This window comes from Anomaloglossus baeobatrachus, chromosome 2 (genome assembly GCF_048569485.1).
Source record: "Anomaloglossus baeobatrachus isolate aAnoBae1 chromosome 2, aAnoBae1.hap1, whole genome shotgun sequence".
Taxonomy (NCBI): domain Eukaryota; kingdom Metazoa; phylum Chordata; class Amphibia; order Anura; family Aromobatidae; genus Anomaloglossus; species Anomaloglossus baeobatrachus.
This window is the reverse complement of record NC_134354.1, coordinates 343531898-343555790: the sequence shown is the minus strand read 5'-3', so window position 1 is coordinate 343555790 and position 23893 is coordinate 343531898. Positions and strand designations below refer to the sequence as shown.

Sequence of the window (23893 nt, the reverse complement as noted above, 5' to 3'; positions counted from 1 at the left end):
CGTCCCTTTCTATGGCTGATATTATTTCGCCAAATTTTGTCTTGTACCGGGGATCTAACAGTGTGGCAACCCAGTAGTTAGCATTACTTCGAATTCGTACAATCCGAGGGTCATGTTGTAGGTAGTGCAGCAAGAATGCGCTCATGTGTCTTGTGCATCCAGGAGGACCAAGTCCTTGGTTTGTTGGTGGCAGAGAGGTGAGAATCGTGCCTCCTTCCTCTGCCCTCTCCCCCCAACCTCGCACAACCGAAATGTGAGCAAGCTCTCACTCATCTGCTGAGTCTTCCATGCCCATCGCAAGTTCGTCCTCCATTTCTTCATGGGCTCCTGCACCTTCCTCAACAATTTTTGCTGATACTATGCGCCCTTGTTAATCCCTATCCCCCACCATGACTGCCGCCTAGGTGCCGCTCAACGTATGGACCTTGTACATCTTATTATCCCTTCTGCATATGACTCCTCCTGTACTTCCTCCCCTTCCTCTTGGACCAACACCTGACTCCGAATAATGCTTACAGTGTGCTCCATCTTGTAGATGACCAGAATTGTCACGCTGAGAATGGCATCGCTAGTGCTAAACATCTTCGTCGACATTTGTAAACTGTGTAGAAGGGTGCATAGGTCCTTGATCTGACACCACTCCAGCAGCGTGATCTGCACCACCTCTGGATCAAGTTAGCCCAGGGTATACATTATAACGTATTTCAGCAGGGCTCTGCGGTGCTTCCACAGACGCTGCAACATGAGCAGATTCCAATTCCTGCGTGTCGGAACATCGCATTTCCGGCGTTTAACCGCCAGACCCTAAGACTTCAGGAGCGATGAAAGTTGTTGAGCTGCTGGGTGCGAAGGATGAAAGTGAGCACATAGCAGCGTGCCCGCTGCACAAGGCCATGTAGGCCGGGATGGTATTTTAAAAATTCCTGGAGAATCAGATTCAACACGTGAGCCATACAAGGCACGTGTGTCACATTGCCCTGACGAAGGGCCGCAGACAGGTTTGCATCATTGCCGCACACGGCTGTTAAGTCACCAACGTAGTCCACTCAATTAATTTGTACTCCGGTCGCCAGGTGACAACATGTTCCTTTCGTGCATAGTGCTGATGATGGGAAAGCAGTCGATGCCTGCGGCGCAGGTGGACGCAGGTTATGGTCACCCACTGGGTTGCGTTACCTTGACAGATACAGAGCCACAGGCTGAATGTAGGTGGTGGGTATCTCACAGATGAAGTACCATCATTCAGCTACAACCAATGGGAAGACACCACACCCTTTTTTAGGCCCCTCCTGTCTGCAGACCACTGCCAGACAAAGCTATGAACCTTTTGTTACTGTTACCCCCAGTTCAGTTTTATGAGTTTGTGTGCTTGTTACCTGACTACTTTTCCTGCTTGCTGTTTATGTACCTCGTTGGCCGATCCGCATTTCACCTCTGCTTGTTTTCTGATTAAGTCCTGGCCATCCCATTCTGTTCCTCTTCCTCAATTAATGTTTTTGACCCTGCATGACTACTATTCTCTGGAACTGCAGCCTTCCACAGGTATTGATCAACTTGGGCCCTGTGTAATTCCAAATCACTGTATAGGGGTTAAAGGGTTTCAGGGTTCTGGGTGTCCAGCTTGGTGAGTGGCTTGCCTCTAGCCTATCCTTTACAGCCCATCTGAGTGTGTCGATCCAGGCAGGCGTTACACCGTGCCCTCTGCAGAAGGCCATGTAGGCCGGGATAGTGTTTTAAAAATTGCTGGACAACCAGGTTCAACACGTGAGCCATACAAGGCACGTGTGCCACATTGCCCTGAAGAAGGGTCGCAGACTGGTTTGCATCATTGTCGCACCCGACCTTCCCTGGCTGCTGGTTGAGTGGAGACAACCATTGATGAAACTCAGTCTCACTCTCCAGAGCTAACCGTCCACAATTCCTCAGCGGTGTCTCACATTTCCCCTACATTTCAAAGTAAACATTTGACCGCCTGATGGCCTTGAGCTCTGCTGCCAGCATAGTAAGGAGGTGTGTGGGATTCCTTGGGTGCAGTTACAAGGAAGGGTGGACTGACCACACAGGGTTTGGGCCAAGTTGGAGGACCCACACGAAGTTGAGGAGGCAGAAGCAGCGGATGAACTTGTACATACAGAGGAAGGATTGACACACAAGTCGTGGGGACGGCAAGACTTGTACAGCAAACCCTTCTCCATCTCTCACCATAGTTACCCAGTGCCCAGTCAGCAACATGTAACTCCCCTGTCCATGCTTACTGGTCCAAGTATCTGTGGTGAAATGCACCCTGTCACACACAGAGTTTCTCAAGGAATCGGTGAGGTTGTGTGCGACCTACTGTGGTAGCGCGGGCACGCCTTTCTTGGAGAAGGAGTGACGACTGGCCATCGGCTCTTGGGGCACTGCAATGGGCATAAGGTCTCGAAAATCCTCGGTCTCCAAAGGGTGTAAAGGCAGCCTTTCTGTTGCCAACAAGTTGCAGATGATGAAACTCAACCTCTTAGGCATGTCATGCCCTTCGAAAATCTTGTAAAACACAGCGAGGGGACTCCAACCACAGTCTCCCTCGTTTCCACTAATTGGGCCACACACACCCCACTTGACTGGCATCACTTGATCCCCCTTTTCAAAATGAAAACGATGCTTTGCATGAAGCACTCTCAAAAATACGCGTGCCTTTCCCGTCCCCTGGCTGAATCAGGGGAAGAAAAGTCCTCTGAGAGCCATGACTTGTTCATCTTGGTTCTTTTACAAACACAGCGAGGGGACTCCAACCACAGTCTCCCTCATTGCCACTAATTGGGCCACACACACCCCACTTGACTGGCATCAGTTGACCCCCCTTTTGAAAAAGAAAAAGATGCTTTGCATGAAGCACTCTCAAAAATACGTGTGCCTTTCCCATCCCCTGGATAACCCAGGGGAAGAAAAGTCCTCTGAGAACCATGACTTTTTCATCTTGGTTCTTTTAGAAACACAGCGAGGGGACTCCAACCACAGTCTCCCTCGTTGCCACTAATTGGGCCACACACAACCCACTTGACTGGCATCAGTTGACCCCCTTTTGAAAAAGAAAAAGATGCTATGCATGAAGCACTCTCAAAAATACGCGTGCCTTTCCCATTCCCTGGCTGACCCAGGGGAAGAAAAGTCCTCTGAGAGCCAAAACTTGTTCATCTTGGTTCTTTTAGAAACACAGCGAGGGGACTCCAACCACAGTCTCCCTCGTTGCCACTAATTGGGCCACACACACCCCACTTGACTGGCATCAGTTGACCCCCCTTTTGAAAAAGAAAAAGATGCTTTGCATGAAGCACTCTCAAAAATACGCGTGCCTTTCCCATCCCCTGGCAAACCCAGGGGAAGAAAAGTCCTCTGAGAGCCATGACTTGTTCATCTTGGTTCTTTTAGAAACACAGCGAGGGGACTCCAACCACAGTCTCCCTCGTTGCCACTAATTGGGCCACACACACCCCACTTGACTGGCATCAGTTGACCCCCCTTTTGAAAAAGAAAAGATGCTTTGCATGAAGCACTCTCAAAAATACGCGTGCCTTTCCCGTCCCCTGGCTGACCCAAGGGGAAGAAAAGTCCTCTGAGAGCCATGACTTGTTCATCTTGGTTCTTTTAGAAACACAGCGAGGGGACTCCAACCACAGTCTCCCTCGTTGCCACTAATTGGGCCACACACACCCCACTTGACTGGCATCAGTTGACCCCCCCTTTTGAAAAAGAAAAAGATGCTTTGCATGAAGCACTCTCAAAAATACGCGTGCCTTTCCCATCCCCTGGCTGACTCAGGGGAAGAAAAGTCCTCTGAGAGCCATGACTTGTTCATCTTGGTTCTTTTAGAAACACAGTGAGGGGACTCCAACCACAGTCTCCCTCGTTGCCACTAATTGGGCCACACACACCCCACTTGACTGGCATCAGTTGACCCCCCTTGTGAAAAAGAAAAAGATGCTTTGCATGAAGCACTCTCAAAAATAAGCGTGCCTTTCCCGTCCCTTGGGTGACCCAGGGGAAGAAAAGTCCTCTGAGAGCCTTGTCCACATTGTCAGTGGACAGACACGTGTGCTTATCTACCAGCAGACCCCCAGCAGCACTGAAGACAGGTTCCGAGAGAACGCTGGCTGCAGGACACGACAAGATCCCCAAGGCGTACGTGGCAATCTCAGGCAATTTATCCAGATTGGAAGCCTAAAATGAGCAGGGCTCAAGTTGCACAGTAATGGCATCGATGTTTCCTTGCATATACTCATATATCTGTGTGTCCTCCTCTTTTTCCTTGTCCAGCACTTTTGTTTTCGCATGAGTATATGTCCTTGTCACTTTCCCATGTGTTTGGGATGTGTTGTGCGTTGTTTGTCACCTTTTGGACACCATTGAGGGTGTTTTCTATGTGTTTTTATGTGTTTGTGAATGCCTGCCATTGTTTCCTATGCAGTTCGAGTTCGGTTCGTCGAACGTTCGACGAACCGAACTCGAACGGGAGCTCCGTTCGGCGAACCGACCTCGAGCCGAACCGCGACCGGTTCGCTCATCTCTAGTTTTGACCGCCAGGGTAAAAAAAAAAAAAAATTCGTAGTACTGTTGGTGATGGAAGACAAAACACCCCGTTATTCGGCAACAAAGCCAAGAACTTCATGTATTGCAGTTGGATAGGGTATTATTTCAACACCAAGAACAGACTGGTTTTACTGGGGATTAAACCCAGGACCTTCTGCGTGTTAAGCAGACGTGATGACCACTACACTATGAAACCTGTGAAATCCTGATGATAGCAAATTACTTCAACAGCGAAAACAGATTGGTTTCACTGGGGATTGAACCCAGGACCTTCTGCGTGTGAAGCAGACGTGATGACCACTACACTATGAAACCTGTGAAATCCTGCAAAGCAATGGCAATTGAAAACGAGTTTTGACAGCCAGGGGAAAAAAATGATTAGTTCTGTTGGTGATGGAAGCCAAAACATCCCATCATTCGGCAACAAAGCCAAGAACTTCATATATTGTAGTTTGATAGGGTATTATTTCAACACCAAGAACAGATTGCTTTTACTGGGGATTGAACCAGTGTTAAGCAGACGTGATGACTAGAGTTGAGCGCGTTCGTGGTTCGTGGTTCTCCAGTTCTAGGCTCGAGTGATTTTGGGGCATGTTCTAGATCGAACTAGAACTCGAGCTTTTTGCAAAAGCTCGATAGTTCTAGAAACGTTCGAGAACGGTTCTAGCAGCAAAAAACCAGCTAAATCCTAGCTTGGTTTCTGCTGTAATAGTGTAAGTCACTCTGTGAATCACACTATTATGACATTTCAGTGTATAGTGTGCGTGAACAGCGCCTTCAGATCACTGCTGTTTCATTTTTTTTTTTTTTTTTCTTGTCTTCCTTCCCTAAGCGCGCGCGTGTAGTGAGGCGGGCCAGCATGTCAGCCAATCCCAGACACACACACAGCTAAGTGGACTTTTAGCCAGAGAAGCAACGGCATGTGTGATAGGATGTCCATGTCACATGTCCCTGCATTATAAAAACGGACATTTTCCTCCCAGGACGCCATTATCTGCCTTCTGCGTCTTTGGTGTCAGACATCACTGTCGCAGCTCCGTCCTCCTGAGTCCTATCGCCGATACAGCTGTATGTGCTGCATACACAGCATTAGACAGCTTAGGGAGAGCACTTTCTAGCAGTCCTTTTAAGGGCTCAAACCGGCAGGGTCAGAGAGCCATAGGTGACAGGTCCTGAAAACAGCAACAGCGTCTGTGTAGCCAAGGTCAGGGATTTCCTCCCTGCATTTCACCATTAGGAGGGAATAGAAAGGCTCTACCCAGAGCCCCACAATCCTGCCACTGTACCCTCTTGTCCTCTGCACACTCCAACTCATTATAACTAAGCCATTATACTAGAAAACACTCAGTGTACCTAGTGGCATCCTATCTGTGGCTATTGGACTTTGCTATAGTCCCACTAGTGCAAAGACATTTGCAGAGCGCGTCTGCCTGCATTGCACACTCCCTCTCATGATAACTAAGCCATTATACTAGCAAACACTCAGTGTACCTAGTGGCATCCTATCTGTGGCTATTGGACTTTGCTATAGTCCCACTAGTGCAAAGACATTTGCAGAGCGCGTCTGCCTGCATTGCACACTCCAACTCATGATAACTAAGCCATTATACTAGCAAACACTCAGTGTACCTAGTGGCATCCTATCTGTGGCTATTGGACTTTGCTATAGTCCCACTAGTGCAAAGACATTTGCAGAGCGCGTCTGCCTGCATTGCACACTCCAACTCATTATAACTAAGCCATTATACTAGCAAACACTCAGTGTACCTAGTGGCATCCTATCTGTAGCTATTGGACTTTGCTATAGTCCCACTAGTGCAAAGACATTTGCAGAGCGCGTCTGCCTGCATTGCACACTCCAACTCATGATAACTAAGCCATTATACTAGCAAACACTCAGTGTACCTAGTGGAATCCTATCTGTGGCTATTGGACTTTGCTATAGTCCCACTAGTGCAAAGACATTTGCAGAGCGCGTCTGCCTGCATTGCACACTCCAACTCATGATAACTAAGCCATTATACTAGCAAACACTCAGTGTACCTAGTGGCATCCTATCTGTGACTATTGGACTTTGCTATAGTCCCACTAGTGCAAAGACATTTGCAGAGCGCGTCTGCCTGCATTGCACACTCCAACTCATGATAACTAAGCCATTATACTAGCAAACACTCAGTGTACCTAGTGGCATCCTATACGTGGCTATTGGACTTTGCTATAGTCCCACTAGTGCAAAGACATTTGCAGAGCGCGTCTGCCTGCATTGCACACTCCAACTCATTATAACTAAGCCATTATACTAGCAAACACTCAGTGTACCTAGTGGCATCCTATCTGTGGCTATTGGACTTTGCTATAGTCCCACTAGTGCAAAGACATTTGCAGAGCGCGTCTGCCTGCATTGCACACTCCAACTCATGATAACTAAGCCATTATACTAGCAAACACTCAGTGTACCTAGTGGCATCCTATCTGTGGCTATTGGACTTTGCTATAGTCCCACTAGTGCAAAGACATTTGCAGAGCGCGTCTGCCTGCATTGCACACTCCAACTCATTATAACTAAGCCATTATACTAGCAAACACTCAGTGTACCTAGTGGCATCCTATCTGTGGCTATTGGACTTTGCTATAGTCCCACTAGTGCAAAGACATTTGCAGAGCGCGTCTGCCTGCATTGCACACTCCAACTCATGATAACTAAGCCATTATACTAGCAAACACTCAGTGTACCTAGTGGCATCCTATACGTGGCTATTGGACTTTGCTATAGTCCCACTAGTGCAAAGACATTTGCAAAGCGCGTCTGCCTGCATTGCACACTCCAACTCATTATAACTAAGCCATTATACTAGCAAACAGTGTACCTAGTGGCATCCTATCTGTGGCTATTGGACTTTGCTATAGTCCCACTAGTGCAAAGACATTTGCAGAGCGCGTCTGCCTGCATTGCACACTCCAACTCATTATAACTAAGCCATTATACTAGCAAACACTCAGTGTACCTAGTGGCATCCTATCTGTGGCTATTGGACTTTGCTATAGTCCCACTAGTGCAAAGACATTTGCAGAGCACGTCTGCCTGCATTGCACACTCCAACTCATTATAACTAAGCCATTATACTAGCAAACACTCAGTGTACCTAGTGGCATCCTATCTGTGGCTATTGGACTTTGCTATAGTCCCACTAGTGCAAAGACATTTGCAGAGCGCGTCTGCCTGCATTGCACACTCCAACTCATGATAACTAAGCCATTATACTAGCAAACACTCAGTGTACCTAGTGGCATCCTATCTGTGGCTATTGGACTTTGCTATAGTCCCACTAGTGCAAAGACATTTGCAGAGCGCGTCTGCCTGCATTGCACACTCCAACTCATTATAACTAAGCCATTATACTAGCAAACACTCAGTGTACCTAGTGGCATCCTATCTGTGGCTATTGGACTTTGCTATAGTCCCACTAGTGCAAAGACATTTGCAGAGCGCGTCTGCCTGCATTGCACACTCCAACTCATTATAACTAAGCCATTAGACTAGCAATTTTTGCTGCCAGTTTAAGGCCTGTAGTTGCATTGTCAGGGATATTTATTCTTTATTATTCTGCTGTTAATAAAGCTAGACCACCACTGCAATCTACACCACCTCTCAATTTTTACTATCACATTTTCAGTCCACAATCTTGTCGCAATCAACATGAGTGGCAAAATGACAGATGCTGGTGGAAAGGGGAAGAGGCGTGGTGGAAAAGGCAAAAAAGGTTTTGTCCGTGGGGAAGGTGGCAAAGCTCCATTATCCTCTGCTGAAGATAGACCCTCTACCAGCAAAAGTTAGATGTCTACTATTTACCATGGACAATCCGATGTGCTCCCTTTTTTACGGACACGAACAACAGGAAGAAAGGTAGATGATGGGCAAAAAAGGAAAATGCTTGAATGGATCTCAAGTGGTCCAACAAGTGCCCTCTCAGCCACTTCAAGTACCGCATCCAAAAAACACCAGTCCTCTGAGTTGTCATCCCAATCACACTTGATTTCTCCCAGCTCTGAAGTCTCTATCAGCCCTGCACAGTATGGTGGAACTGAGATGGCTGAGTCTGCAGAGCTGTTCAGTCACACTATAGCCTGGGAATCAGAGGTCTGCTCCCAAGCTACAGTGAGTACAGAACAGGAAATGGTCTGCAGTGATGCCCAGAACCTTTGTGACTCGGATTCAGGCCGTGAGGAACAAGTTTCTGAGCATAATGTTGACCCTTTGTCACAAACTGTAACACCTGTGGTTATAGACAATGAGGAACATTCTGATGAAGATGAGACGCAGATACCCAATTGGGATGACAACTTAAATTTTCGGTCAGGGCAAGAAGAGGCTCGGTCTGAGGGGGAGGGGAGTGCAAACACAACAATTGATGATGAAGTTCTAGATCCCACCTACTGTCAACCCCCAGTCAGGCACTCGAGGAGGTCAACAGAGGCGGTGGAGGAGGATGCAACCGACGACGAAGTTACCTTGCGCCTTCCTGGACAGAGTCGGAGCACTGGTAGCACGTCTACAACTGCATCCTCAGCCACCACTCTGCCTCTGAGCATTATTCGTGGTGGATCAACAGGTCGCATGGCCTCTAAGCCTTGCCTAGCCTGGTCCTTTTTTGACATAGAAAAAGATCGCCCAAATTATGTGATATGTAAACTTTGTCATGATTCTCTTAGTAGAGGTCAAAACCTCAGCAGTTTGACAACTTCTTCCATGAATCGTCACATGAATAAATATCATAGGTCCCGGTGGGAAGCTCACCGTGCTGCAATGCGGCCTAGCGGAGCGAACCATCCACCGCCTGCCCCTTCCAGTGCATCCGCGCGCTCTTCATCTTCTAGGACTGTGGGGACAGCTGTCACACCTGTTTTTCCACGCACAACTTCCACCACTGTAACCGCAACAGGCAGTTTGCTTGGTAGGTCGTCAGTTGGTTTGGAAGGGGAAACAAGTGAGTGTGTACAGCTCTCTCAGACATCGATAGCACCAACGTTGGATGAAGGCAACATCATGTCTCCGCCTGCACTTTCCTCACAAACCTGCATTTTTCCAGGGACACCCTACTCAACACCGTCTACACACAGCAGCCAGATCTCTGTCCCTCAGATGTGGTCAAATAAAAGGCCACTTCCTGCGACCCATGACAAAGCTAAGAGGTTGACTCTATCCCTCTGTAAGCTGTTGGCTACCGAAATGCTGCCTTTCCGCCTAGTGGACACACAGGATTTTAGAGACCTTATGTCTGTCGCTGTGCCCCAGTACCAGATGCCTAGTCGCCACTACTTCTCTAAGAAAGGTGTGCCCGCGCTACACCAGCATGTCGCACACAACATCACCGCTTCCTTGAGAAACTCTGTGTGTGAACGGGTGCATTTCACCACCGATACTTGGACCAGTAAGCATGGACAGGGACGTTACATGTCGCTGACTGGGCACTGGGTAACTATGGTGATAGATGGTGAAGGGTCTGCTGCACAAGTCTTGCCGTCCCCACGACTTGTGTGTCAATCCTCTGTCTGTCCAAGTTCCGCCACTGCTTCTGCATCCTCCACCTCATCTGAGTCCTCCACCTCCACCCCAAGCCTGCCTGGTCAGGCCACCAGCGTTCTCACTGCGCAGAAGGAATCACGCACCCCTCATTACTATGCTGGCAGCAGAGCGCAACGGCATCAGGCGGTCTTTAGCTTGACATGTCTTGGGAATAAGAGTCACACAGCTGAGGAGTTGTGGTCAGCTCTGCGGTCCGAGTTTAATAAATGGTTGTCTCCACTCAACCTGCAGCCTGGTAAGGCCGTGTGCGACAATGCTGCAAACCTGGGTGCGGCCCTTCGCCTGGGCAAGGTGACACACGTACCTTGTATGGCTCACGTGTTGAACCTTGTCGTCCAGCAATTTTTAACACACTATCCCGGCCTAGATGGCCTTCTGAACAGGGCACAAAAACTGTCTGCTCACTTCCGCCGTTCAAGCGCCGCAGCTGAGCGACTTGCATCGCTCCAGAAGTCTTTCGGCCTGCCGGTTCATCGCCTGAAATGCGATGTGGCGACACGCTGGAATTCAACTCTCCACATGTTACAGCGACTGTGGCAGCACCGCAGAGCCCTGGTGCAATACGTCATGACGTATAGCCTGGGCCAACGAGATGCAGAAGTGGGGCAGATCACCCTGATGGAGTGGTCTCAGATCAAGGACCTATGCACCCTTCTGCACAGTTTTGACATGGCGACAAATATGTTTAGCGCTGACAATGCCATTATCAGCATGACGATTCCAGTCATTTACATGCTGGAGCACACGCTAAACACTATTCGGAGTCAGGGGGTGGGACAACATGAAGGGGAGGAACTACAGGAGGATTTCATGTCGCAAGGGACAACAACATCACCAAGGTCCAGACGTTCATCATCACCAACGCAGCAGGCATGGGACCATGGGGGACAGGGATCGACAAAGGCGCATAGTAGCAGGCGAAATGTTGAGCAAGGTGCAGGAGAACATGAAGAAATGGAGGACGAACTGTCCATGGACATGGAAGACTCAGCGGATGAGGGAGACCTTGGTCAAATTTCAGTTGAAAGAGGTTGGGGGGAGATGTCAGAGGAAGAAAGAACGGGTAGCACCTCTATGCCACAAACACAGCGTGGACTTGGTCCGCATGGCTGCGCAAGACACATGAGTGCCTTTTTGTTGCACTACCTCCAACATGACAGTCGTATTGTCAAAATTAGAAGTGATGATGACTACTGGATTGCCACACTATTAGATCCCCGGTACAAGTCCAAATTTTGTGACATAATTCCAGCCATAGAAAGGGACGCACGTATGCAGGAGTATCAGCAGAAGCTGTTACTCGATCTTATCTCGGCTTTTCCACCAAACAACCGTGCAGGTGCAGGGAGGGAATCTCCCAGTTGTAACTTGACAAACATGGGACGGTCTCGTCATCTTCAACAGTCTACCCGTACCAGTAGGACCATATCTGGTGCTGGTAACAGCAATTTTATGGAATCTTTTCATAATTTTTTTAGACCCTCTTTTGCAAGGCCACCAGAGACAACAAGTCTGACACATAGTCAACGGCTGGAGAGGATGATACAGGAGTATCTCCAAATGAACATCGATGCCATGACTTTGCAAATGGAGCCTTGCTCCTTTTGGGCTTCAAATCTAGAAAAATGGCCAGAGCTCTCCAGTTACGCCTTGGAGATTTTGTCGTGTCCAGCTGCCAGCGTTGTCTCTGAACGTGTCTTCAGTGCTGCTGGGTGTGTGCTGACAGATAAGCGCACGCGTCTGTCCAATGACAATGTGGACAGACTGACGTTCATCAAAATGAAAAAGTCATGGATCCAGAAGGAATTTACTACCCCTGTGTCATCCTGGGGAGAGTAAATGCTTGTGGATTTGGAATGTGCTTGATGCAAATCAAAACATCCTGTTTGCAACTAGGGCACAAGTGCTGCCACTGATGGGGTGTCTGTGTGGCCCAATTTTTGGAAAAAAGGGAGACTCCGCTTGGAGTAACCCTTGCTTGATGTGTTTTTAAAATAAGCCAAGATGAACAGAGCTGGGATCAGGAAAGACTTTGCTACCTACCCCGGTGTCATCCTGGGGACGTATAAGAATGGCGTATTTTTGAATGTGCTTGATGCAAATCTAGCTGTGAAGTGTACAACTGGGGCACAACTGCTGCCACTGAAGGGGTGGGTGTGTGTGGGGCCCAATTTTTGGAAAAAAGGGAGACTCCGCTTGGAGTAACCCTTGCTTGCTGTGTTTTTAAAAGAAGCCAAGATGAACAGAGCTGGGATCAGGAAAGACTTTGCTACCTACCCCGGTGTCATCCTGGGGACGGATAAGAATGGCGTATTTTTGAATGTGTTTGATGCAAATCTAGCTGTGAAGTGTACAACTGAAGGCACAACTGCTGCCACTGAAGGGGTGGGTGTGTGTGGGGCCCAATTTTTGGAAAAAAGGGAGACTCCGCTTGGAGTAACCCTTGCTTGCTGTGTTTTTAAAAGAAGCCAAGATGAACAGAGCTGGGATCAGGAAAGACTTTGCTACCTACCCCGGTGTCATCCTGGGGACGTATAAGAATGGCGTATTTTTGAATGTGCTTGATGCAAATCTAGCTGTGAAGTGTACAACTGGGGCACAACTGCTGCCACTGAAGGGGTGGGTGTGTGTGGGGCCCAATTTTTGGAAAAAAGGGAGACTCGGCTTGGAGTAACCCTTGCTTGCTGTGTTTTTAAAAGAAGCCAAGATGAACAGAGCTGGGATCAGGAAAGACTTTGCTACCTACCCCGGTGTCATCCTGGGGACGTATAAGAATGGCGTATTTTTGAATGTGCTTGATGCAAATCTAGCTGTGAAGTGTACAACTGGGGCACAACTGCTGCCACTGAAGGGGTGGGTGTGTTCGGGGCCCAATTTTTGGAAAAAAAGGGAGACTCCGCTTGGAGTAACCCTTGCTTGCTGTGTTTTTAAAAGAAGCCAAGATGAACAGAGCTGGGATCAGGAAAGACTTTGCTACCTACCCCGGTGTCATCCTGGGGACGTATAAGAATGGCGTATTTTTGAATGTGCTTGATGCAAATCTAGCTGTGAAGTGTACAACTGGGGCACAACTGCTGCCACTGAAGGGGTGGGTGTGTGTGGGGCCCAATTTTTTGAAAAAAGGGAGACTCCGCTTGGAGTAACCCTTGCTTGCTGTGTTTTTAAAAGAAGCCAAGATGAACAGAGCTGGGATCAGGAAAGACTTTGCTACCTACCCCGGTGTCATCCTGGGGACGGATAAGAATGGCGTATTTTTGAATGTGTTTGATGCAAATCTAGCTGTGAAGTGTACAACTGGGGCACAACTGCTGCCACTGAAGGGGTGGGTGTGTGTGGGGCCCAATTTTTGGAAAAAAGGGAGACTCCGCTTGGAGTAACCCTTGCTTGCTGTGTTTTTAAAAGAAGCCAAGATGAACAGAGCTGGGATCAGGAAAGACTTTGCTACCTACCCCGGTGTTATCCTGGGGACGTATAAGAATGGCGTATTTTTGAATGTGCTTGATGCAAATCTAGCTGTGAAGTGTACAACTGGGGCACAACTGCTGCCACTGAAGGGGTGGGTGTGTGTGGGGCCCAATTTTTGGAAAAAAGGGAGACTCCGCTTGGAGTAACCCTTGCTTGCTGTGTTTTTAAAAGAAGCCAAGATGAACAGAGCTGGGATCAGGAAAGACTTTGCTACCTACCCCGGTGTCATCCTGGGGACGGATAAGAATGGCGTATTTTTGAATGTGCTTGATGCAAATCTAGCTGTGAAGTGTACAACTGGGGCACAACTGCTGCCACTGAAGGGGTGGGTGTGTGTGGGGCCCAATTTTTGGAAAAAAGGGAGACTCCGCTTGGAGTAACCCTTGCTTGATGTGTTTTTAAAAGAAGCCAAGATGAACAGAGCTGGGATCAGGAAAGACTTTGCTACCTACCCCGGTGTCATCCTGGGGACGGATAAGAATGGCGTATTTTTGAATGTGCTTGATGCAAATCTAGCTGTGAAGTGTACAACTGGGGAACAACTGCTACCACTGAAGGGGTGGGTGTGTGTGGGGCCCAATTTTTGGAAAAAAGGGAGACTCCGCTTGGAGTAACCCTTGCTTGATGTGTTTTTAAAAGAAGCCAAGATGAACAGAGCTGGGATCAGGAAAGACTTTGCTACCTACCCCGGTGTCATCCTGGGGACGGATAAGAATGGCGTATTTTTGAATGTGCTTGATGCAAATCTAGCTGTGAAGTGTACAACTGGGGCACAACTGCTGCCACTGAAGGGGTGGGTGTGTGTGGGGCCCAATTTTTGGAAAAAAGGGAGACTCCGCTTGGAGTAACCCTTGCTTGCTGTGTTTTTAAAAGAAGCCAAGATGAACAGAGCTGGGATCAGGAAAGACTTTGCTACCTTCCCTGGTGTCATCCTGGGGACGGATAAGAATGGCGTATTTTTGAATGTGCTTGATGCAAATCTAGCTGTGAAGTGTACAACTGGGGAACAACTGCTGCCACTGAAGGGGTGGGTGTGTGTGGGGCCCAATTTTTGGAAAAAAGGGAGACTCCGCTTGGAGTAACCCTTGCTTGCTGTGTTTTTAAAAGAAGCCAAGATGAACAGAGCTGGGATCAGGAAAGACTTTGCTACCTACCCCAGTGTCATCCTGGGGACGTATAAGAATGGCGTATTTTTGAATGTGCTTGATGCAAATCTAGCTGTGAAGTGTACAACTGGGGCACAACTGCTGCCACTGAAGGGGTGGGTGTGTGTGGGGCCCAATTTTTGGAAAAAAGGGAGACTCCGCTTGGAGTAACCCTTGCTTGCTGTGTTTTTAAAAGAAGCCAAGATGAACAGAGCTGGGATCAGGAAAGACTTTGCTACCTACCCCGGTGTCATCCTGGGGACGGATAAGAATGGCGTATTTTTGAATGTGCTTGATGCAAATCTAGCTGTGAAGTGTACAACTGAAGCACAACTGCTGCCACTGAAGGGGTGGGTGTGTGTGGGGCCCAATTTTTGGAAAAAAGGGAGACTCCGCTTGGAGTAACCCTTGCTTGATGTGTTTTTAAAAGAAGCCAAGATGAACAAAGCTGGGATCAGGAAAGACTTTGCTACCTACCCCGGTGTCATCCTGGGGACGGATAAGAATGGCGTATTTTTTAATGTGCTTGATGCAAATCTAGCTGTGAAGTGTACAACTGGGGCACAACTGCTGCCACTGAAGGGGTGGGTGTGTGTGGGGCCCAATTTTTGGAAAAAAGGGAGACTCCGCTTGGAGTAACCCTTGCTTGATGTGTTTTTAAAAGACGCCAAGATGAACAGAGCTGGGATCAGGAAAGACTTTGCTACCTACCCCGGTGTCATCCTGGGGACGGATAAGAATGGCGTATTTTTGAATGTGCTTGATGCAAATCTAGCTGTGAAGTGTACAACTGGGGCACAACTGCTGCCACTGAAGGGGTGGGTGTGTGTGGGGCCCAATTTTTGGAAAAAAAGGGAGACTCCGCTTGGAGTAACCCTTGGTTACATTGTTTTTAAAAGAAGCCAAGATGAACAGAGCTGGGATCAGGAAAGACTTTGCTACCTACCCCGGTGTCATCCTGGGGACAGATAAGAATGGCGTATTTTTGAATGTGCTTGATGCAAATCTAGCTGTGAAGTGTACAACTGGGGCACAACTGCTGCCACTGAAGGGTGGGTGTGTGTGGGGCCCAATTTTTGGAAAAAAGGGAGACTCCGCTTGGAGTCACCTTGCGGTGTTTTACATGACTTTAGAAGGGCGTGCCATGCCTATATCTGTGTGTCCTCCTCTTTTTCCTTGTCCAGCTGTTTTGTTTTCGCATGAGTATATGTCCTTGTCACTTTCCCATGTGTTTGAGTTGTTTGTCACCTTTTGGACACCTTTGAGGGTGTTTTCTAGGTGTTTTTCTGTGTTTGTGATTGCCTGCCATTGTTTCCTATGCAGTTCGAGTTCGGTTCGTCGAACGTTCGACGAGCCGAACTCGAACGGGACCTCCGTTCGGCGAACCGACCTCGAGCCGAACCGGGACCGGTTCGCTCATCTCTAGTGATGACTACTACACTATGAAACCTTCTGGAAAGTTACTGTGTATTGGCAAGCAGAGCAGAATTGTAACTGATGGGGCCTTTTTATTGCTGAAGAAAAGTGTTTTTGGTAATGAAACATTTCCAATTTTTATTACATATTTTACCAGTTTTATTCCTACAAAGGGATATTGCTTAAATTGAAGATTACATTGAATGTGTTACTTTTTTCTACACAGTTTAATCGTTTGCTTTTGTATTTATGGGAACTATAAATTTTGAAACAAACAGGATTGTTATAATATGGGATTATGTTTTCTGCTAAAATGTTCAATAAAAAAGAAACCCAAAATCGTAGTTCTCCTTGTGATAGAAGCCAAAATGTATTGTCATTTGGCAACGAAACCAAGAATTTCATACTTTACAGGTTGATAGGAAAGTAACCCTTCCTTATATTGTTTTTAAAAGGAGCCAAGATGAACAAGTCATGGTTCAGCAAAGACTTTTACCTACCCCGGTGTCATCCTGGGGACGGATAAGAATGGCGTATTTTTGAATGTGCTTGATGCAAATCTAGCTGTGAAGTGTACAACTGGGGCACAACTGCTGCCACTGAAGGGGTGGGTGTGTGTGGGGCACAATTTTTGGAAAAAAAGGGAGACTCCGCTTGGAGTAACCCTTGCTTACATTGTTTTTAAAAGAAGCCAAGATGAACAGAGCTGGGATCAGGAAAGACTTTGCTACCTACCCCGGTGTCATCCTGGGGACAGATAAGAATGGCGTATTTTTGAATGTGCTTGATGCAAATCTAGCTGTGAAGTGTACAACTGGGGCACAACTGCTGCCACTGAAGGGTGGGTGTGTGTGGGGCCCAATTTTTGGAAAAAAGGGAGACTCTGCTTGGAGTCACCTTGCGGTGTTTTACATGACTTTAGAAGGGCGTGCCATGCCTATATCTGTGTGTCCTCCTCTTTTTCCTTGTCCAGCTGTTTTGTTTTCGCATGAGTATATGTCCTTGTCACTTTCCCATGTGTTTGAGTTGTTTGTCACCTTTTGGACACCTTTGAGGGTGTTTTCTAGGTGTTTTTCTGTGTTTGTGATTGCCTGCCATTGTTTCCTATGCAGTTCGAGTTCGGTTCGTCGAACGTTCGACGAGCCGAACTCGAACGGGACCTCCGTTCGGCGAACCGACCTCGAGCCGAACCGGGACCGGTTAGCTCATCTCTAGTGATGACTACTACACTATGAAACCTTCTGGAAAGTTACTGTGTATTGGCAAGCAGAGCAGAATTGTAACTGATGGGGCCTTTTTATTGCTGAAGAAAAGTGTTTTTGGTAATGAAACATATACAATTTTTATTACATATTTTACCAGTTTTATTCCTACAAAGGGATATTGCTTAAATTGAAGATTACATTGAATGTGTTACTTTTTTCTACACAGTTTATTCGTTTGCTTTTGTATTTATGGGAACTATAAATTTTGAAACAAACAGGATTGTTATAATATGGGATTATGTTTTCTGCTAAAATGTTCAATAAAAAAGAAACCCAAAATCGTAGTTCTCCTTGTGATAGAAGCCAAAATGTATTGTCATTTGGCAATGAAACCAAGAATTTCATACTTTACAGGTTGATAGGAAATTACTTCAACACCGAAAACAGGTTGGTTTCACTGGGTATTGAACCCATAACGTTCTGCATATGAAGCAGACTTGATGACCACCACACTTTAAAACCTGTGATTCCTGCAAAGTAATGGCAATTAGAGACGAAATTTGACTGCCAGGAAAAAAAAAAATTTGTAGTTCTGTTGGTTATGGAAGCTAAAACATCCCGTCATTCGGCAACAAAGCCAAGAACTTCATGTATTGCAGTTGGATAGGGTATTATTTCAACACCAAGAACAGACTGGTTTTACTGGGGATTAAACCCAGGACCTTCTGCGTGTTAAGCAGACGTGATGACCTTCTACGTGTTAAGCAGACATGATGACCACTACAGTATGAATCCTGATGAAAAGTTACTGTGTATTGGCTAGCAGAGCAGAATTGTGACTGACAGGGCCTTTTTATTGCTGAAGGAAAGTATTTTTGGTAATGAAACATTTACAATTTTTATTACATATTTTACCAGTTTTATTCCTACAAAGGGATATTGCTTAAATTGAAGTTTACATTGAATGTGTTACTTTTTTCTACACAGTTTAGTCGTTTGCTTTTGTATTTATGGGAACTATATATTTTTAAACAAACAGGATTTTTATAATATGGGATTATGTTTTCTGCTAAAATGGACAATAAAAAAGAAACCCAAAATAGTAGTTCTCTTTGTGATGGAAGCCAAAATGTATTGTCATTTGGCAACGAAACCAAGAATTTTATATATTACAGGTTGATAGCAAATTACTTCAACAGCGAAAACAGATTGGTTTCACTGGGGATTGAACCCAGGACCTTCTGCGTGTGAAGCAGACGTGATGACCACTACACTATGAAACCTGTGAAATCTTGCAAAGCAATGGCAATTGAAAACGAGTTTTGACAGCCAGGGGAAAAAAATTATTAGTTCTGTTGGTGATGGAAGCCAAAACATCCCATCATTCGGCAACAAAGCCAAGAACTTCATATATTGTAGTTTGATAGGGTATTATTTCAACACCAAGAACAGACTGGTTTTTACTGGGGATTAAACCCAGGACCTTCTGCGTGTTAAGCAGACGTGATGACCACTACACTATAAAACCTGTGAAATCCTGTTGATAGCAAATTACTTCAACAGCGAAAACAGATTGGTTTCACTGGGGATTGAACCCAGGACCTTCTGCGTGTGAAGCAGACGTGATGACCACTACACTATGAAACCTGTGAAATCCTGCAAAGCAATGGCAATTGAAAACGAGTTTTGCCCGCCAGGGGAAAAAAATTATTAGTTCTGTTGGTGATGGAAGCCAAAACATCCCATCATTCGGCAACAAAGCCAAGAACTTCATATATTGTAGTTTGATAGGGTATTATTTCAACACCGAGAACAGATTGCTTTTACTGGGGATTGAACCAGTGTTAAGCAGACGTGATGACTACTACACTATGAAACCTTCTGGAAAGTTACTATGTATTGGCAAGCAGAGCAGAATTGTAACTGACGGGGCCTTTTTATTGCTGAAGAAAAGTGTTTTTGGTAATGAAACATTTACAATTTTTATTACATATTTTACCAGTTTTATTCCTACAAAGGGATATTGCTTAAATTGAAGATTACATTGAATGTGTTACTTTTTTCTACACAGTTTAATCGTTTGCTTTTGTATTTATGGGAACTATAAATTTTGAAAAAAACAGGATTGTTATAATATGGGATTATGTTTTCTGCTAAAATGTTCATTAAAAAAGAAACCCAAAATCGTAGTTCTCCTTGTGATAGAAGCCAAAATGTATTGTCATTTGGCAACGAAACCAAGAATTTCATACTTTACAGGTTAATAGGAAATTACTATAACACCGAAAACAGATTGGTTTCACTGGGTATTGAACCCAGAACGTTCTGCATATAAAGCAAACTTGATGACCACCACACTTTAAAACCGGTGATTCCTGCAAAGTAATGGCAATTAGAGACGAAATTTGACTGCCAGGAAAAAAAAAATTCGTAGTTCTGTTGGTTATGGAAGCTAAAACATCCCGTCATTCGGCAACAAAGCCAAGAACTTCATGTATTGCAATTGGATAGGGTATTATTTCAACACCAAGAACAGACTGGTTTTTACTGGGGATTAAACCCAGGACCTTCTGCGTGTTAAGCAGACGTGATGACCACTACACTATAAAACCTGTGAAATCCTGTTGATAGCAAATTACTTCAACAGCGAAAACAGATTGGTTTCGCTGGGGATTGAACCCAGGACCTTCTGCGTGTGAAGCAGACGTGATGACCACTACACTATGAAACCTGTGAAATCCTGCAAAGCAATGGCAATTGAAAACGAGTTTTGCCCGCCAGGGGAAAAAAATTATTAGTTCTGTTGGTGATGGAAGCCAAAACATCCCATCATTCGGCAACAAAGCCAAGAACTTCATATATTGTAGTTTGATAGGGTATTATTTCAACACCGAGAACAGATTGCTTTTACTGGGGATTGAACCAGTGTTAAGCAGACGTGATGACTACTACACTATGAAACCTTCTGGAAAGTTACTATGTATTGGCAAGCAGAGCAGAATTGTAACTGACGGGGCCTTTTTATTGCTGAAGAAAAGTGTTTTTGGTAATGAAACATTTACAATTTTTATTACATATTTTACCAGTTTTATTCCTACAAAGGGATATTGCTTAAATTGAAGATTACATTGAATGTGTTACTTTTTTCTACACAGTTTAATCGTTTGCTTTTGTATTTATGGGAACTATAAATTTTGAAAAAAACAGGATTGTTATAATATGGGATTATGTTTTCTGCTAAAATGTTCATTAAAAAAGAAACCCAAAATCGTAGTTCTCCTTGTGATAGAAGCCAAAATGTATTGTCATTTGGCAACGAAACCAAGAATTTCATACTTTACAGGTTGATAGGAAATTACTTCAACACCGAAAACAGATTGGTTTCACTGGGTATTGAACCCAGAACGTTCTGCATATGAAGCAGACTTGATGACCACCACACTTTAAAACCTGTGATTCCTGCAAAGTAATGGCAATTAGAGACGAAATTTGACTGCCAGGAAAAAAAAAAATTCGTAGTTCTGTTGGTTATGGAAGCTAAAACATCCCGTCATTCGGCAACAAAGCCAAGAACTTCATGTATTGCAGTTGGATAGGGTATTATTTCAACACCAAGAAAAGACTGGTTTTACTGGGGATTAAACCCAGGACCTTCTGCATGTTAAGCAGACGTGATGACCACTACACTATGAAACCTCTGAAATCCTGTTGATAGCAAATTACTTCAACAGCGAAAACAGATTGGTTTCACTGGGGATTGAACCCAGGACCTTCTGCGTGTGAAGCAGACGTGATGACCACTACACTATGAAACCTGTGAAATCCTGCAAAGCAATGGCAATTGAAAACGAGTTTTGCCCGCCAGGGGAAAAAAATTATTAGTTCTGTTGGTGATGGAAGCCAAAACATCCCATCATTCGGCAACAAAGCCAAGAACTTCATATATTGTAGTTTGATAGGGTATTATTTCAACACCAAGAACAGATTGCTTTTACTGGGGATTGAACCAGTGTTAAGCAGACGTGATGACTACTACACTATGAAACCTTCTGGAAAGTTACTGTGTATTGGCAAGCAGAGCAGACTTGTAACTGATGGGGCCTTTTTATTGCTGAAGAAAAGTGTTTTTGGTAATGAAACATTTCCAATTTTTATTACATATTTTACCAGTTTTATTCCTACAAAGGGATATTGCTTAAATTGAAGATTACATTGAATGTGTTACTTTTTTCTACACAGTTTAATCATTTGCTTTTGTATTTATGGGAACTATAAATTTTGAAACAAACAGGATTGTTATAATATGGGATTATGTTTTCTGCTAAAATGTTCAATAAAAAAGAAACCCAAAATCGTAATTCTCCTTGTGATAGAAGCCAAAATGTATTGTCATTTGGCAACGAAACCAAGAATTTCATACTTTACAGGTTAATAGGAAATTACTATAACACCGAAAACAGATTGGTTTCACTGGGTATTGAACCCAGAACGTTCTGCATATGAAACAAACTTGATGACCACCACACTTTAAAACCGGTGATTCCTGCAAAGTAATGGCAATTAGAAACGAAATTTGACTGCCAGGAAAAAAAAAAATTCGTAGTTCTGTTGGTTATGGAAGCTAAAACATCCCGTCATTCGGCAACAAAGCCAAGAACTTCATGTATTGCAGTTGGACAGGGTATTATTTCAACACCAAGAACAGACTGGTTTTTACTGGGGATTAAACCCAGGACCATCTGCGTGTTAAGCAGACGTGATGACCACTACACTATAAAACCTGTGAAATCCTGTTGATAGCAAATTACTTCAACAGCGAAAACAGATTGGTTTCACTGGGGATTGAACCCAGGACCTTCTGCGTGTGAAGCAGACGTGATGACCACTACACTATGAAACCTGTGAAATCCTGCAAAGCAATGGCAATTGAAAACGAGTTTTGACCGCCAGGGGAAAAAAATTATTAGTTCTGTTGGTGATGGAAGCCAAAACATCCCATCATTCGGCAACAAAGCCAAGAACTTCATATATTGTAGTTTGATAGGGTATTATTTCAACACCGAGAACAGATTGCTTTTACTATGGATTGAACCAGTGTTAAGCAGACGTGATGACTACTACACTATGAAACCTTCTGGAAAGTTACTATGTATTGGCAAGCAGAGCAGAATTGTAACTGACGGGGCCTTTTTATTGCTGAAGGAAAGTGTTTTTGGTAATGAAACATTTACAATTTTTATTACATATTTTACCAGTTTTATTCCTACAAAGGGATATTGCTTAAATTGAAGATTACATTGAATGTGTTACTTTTTTCTACACAGTTTAATCGTTTGCTTTTGTATTTATGGGAACTATAAATTTTGAAACAAACAGGATTGTTATAATATGGGATTATGTTTCCTGCTAAAATATTCAATAAAAAAGATTGAACCCAGGACCTTCTGCGTGTGAAGCAGACGTGATGACCACTACACTATGAAACCTGTGAAATCCTGCAAAGCAATGGCAATTGAAAACGAGTTTTGACAGCCAGGGGAAAAAAATTATTAGTTCTGTTGGTGATGGAAGCCAAAACATCCGATCATTCGGCAACAAAGCCAAGAACTTCATATATTGTAGTTTGATAGGGTATTATTTCAACACCAAGAACAGATTGCTTTTACTGGGGATTGAACCAGTGTTAAGCAGACGTGATGACCACTACACTATGAAACCTGTGAAATCCTGTTGATAGCAAATTACTTCAACAGCGAAAACAGATTGGTTTCACTGAGGATTGAACCCAGGACCTTCTGCGTGTGAAGCAGACGTGATGACCACTACACTATGAAACCTGTGAAATCCTGCAAAGCAATGGCAATTGAAAACGAGTTTTGACCGCCAGGGGAAAAAAATTATTAGTTCTGTTGGTGATGGAAGCCAAAACATCCCATCATTCGGCAACAAAGCCAAGAACTTCATATATTGTAGTTTGATAGGGTATTATTTCAACACCAAGAACAGATTGCTTTTACTGGGGATTGAACCAGTGTTAAGCAGACGTGATGACTACTACACTATGAAACCTTCTGGAAAGTAACTGTGTATTGGCAAGCAGAGCAGAATTGTAACTGATGGGGCCTTTTTATTGCTGAAGAAAAGTATTTTTGGTAATGAAACATTTCCACTTTTTATTACATATTTTACCAGTTTTATTCCTACAAAGGGATATTGCTTAAATTGAAGTTTACATTGAATGTGTTACTTTTTTCTACACAGTTTAATCGTTTGCTTTTGTATTTATGGGAACTATAAATTTTGAAACAAACAGGATTGTTATAATATGGGATTATGTTTTCTGCTAAAATGTTCAATAAAAAAGAAACCCAAAATCGTAGTTCTCCTTGTGATAGAAGCCAAAATGTAATGTCATTTGGCAACGAAACCAAGAATTTCATACTTTACAGGTTAATAGGAAATTACTTCAACACCGAAAACAGATTGGTTTCACTGGGTATTGAACCCAGAAC

The 23893-nt window shown here is 44.8% G+C and overlaps 5 non-coding genes across 5 annotated transcripts; all 5 read right to left on the bottom strand.

Annotated features, from left to right (window-relative positions):
• Positions 1–4808: 4808 nt before the first annotated feature.
• Positions 4809–4881, bottom strand: TRNAV-CAC (transfer RNA valine (anticodon CAC)). The gene has a single exon. It is a non-coding gene; the product is annotated as a tRNA-Val (tRNA).
• Positions 4882–18591: 13710 nt separating this feature from the next.
• TRNAV-CAC (transfer RNA valine (anticodon CAC)) lies at positions 18592–18664 on the bottom strand. Its single transcript has one exon. It is a non-coding gene; the product is annotated as a tRNA-Val (tRNA).
• A 291-nt stretch (positions 18665–18955) lies between these two features.
• On the bottom strand, positions 18956–19028 carry TRNAV-CAC (transfer RNA valine (anticodon CAC)). The gene has a single exon. It is a non-coding gene; the product is annotated as a tRNA-Val (tRNA).
• Positions 19029–21123: 2095 nt separating this feature from the next.
• On the bottom strand, positions 21124–21196 carry TRNAV-CAC (transfer RNA valine (anticodon CAC)). Its single transcript has one exon. It is a non-coding gene; the product is annotated as a tRNA-Val (tRNA).
• A 1012-nt stretch (positions 21197–22208) lies between these two features.
• Positions 22209–22281, bottom strand: TRNAV-CAC (transfer RNA valine (anticodon CAC)). The gene has a single exon. It is a non-coding gene; the product is annotated as a tRNA-Val (tRNA).
• Between the last annotated feature and the right edge of the window lie 1612 nt (positions 22282–23893).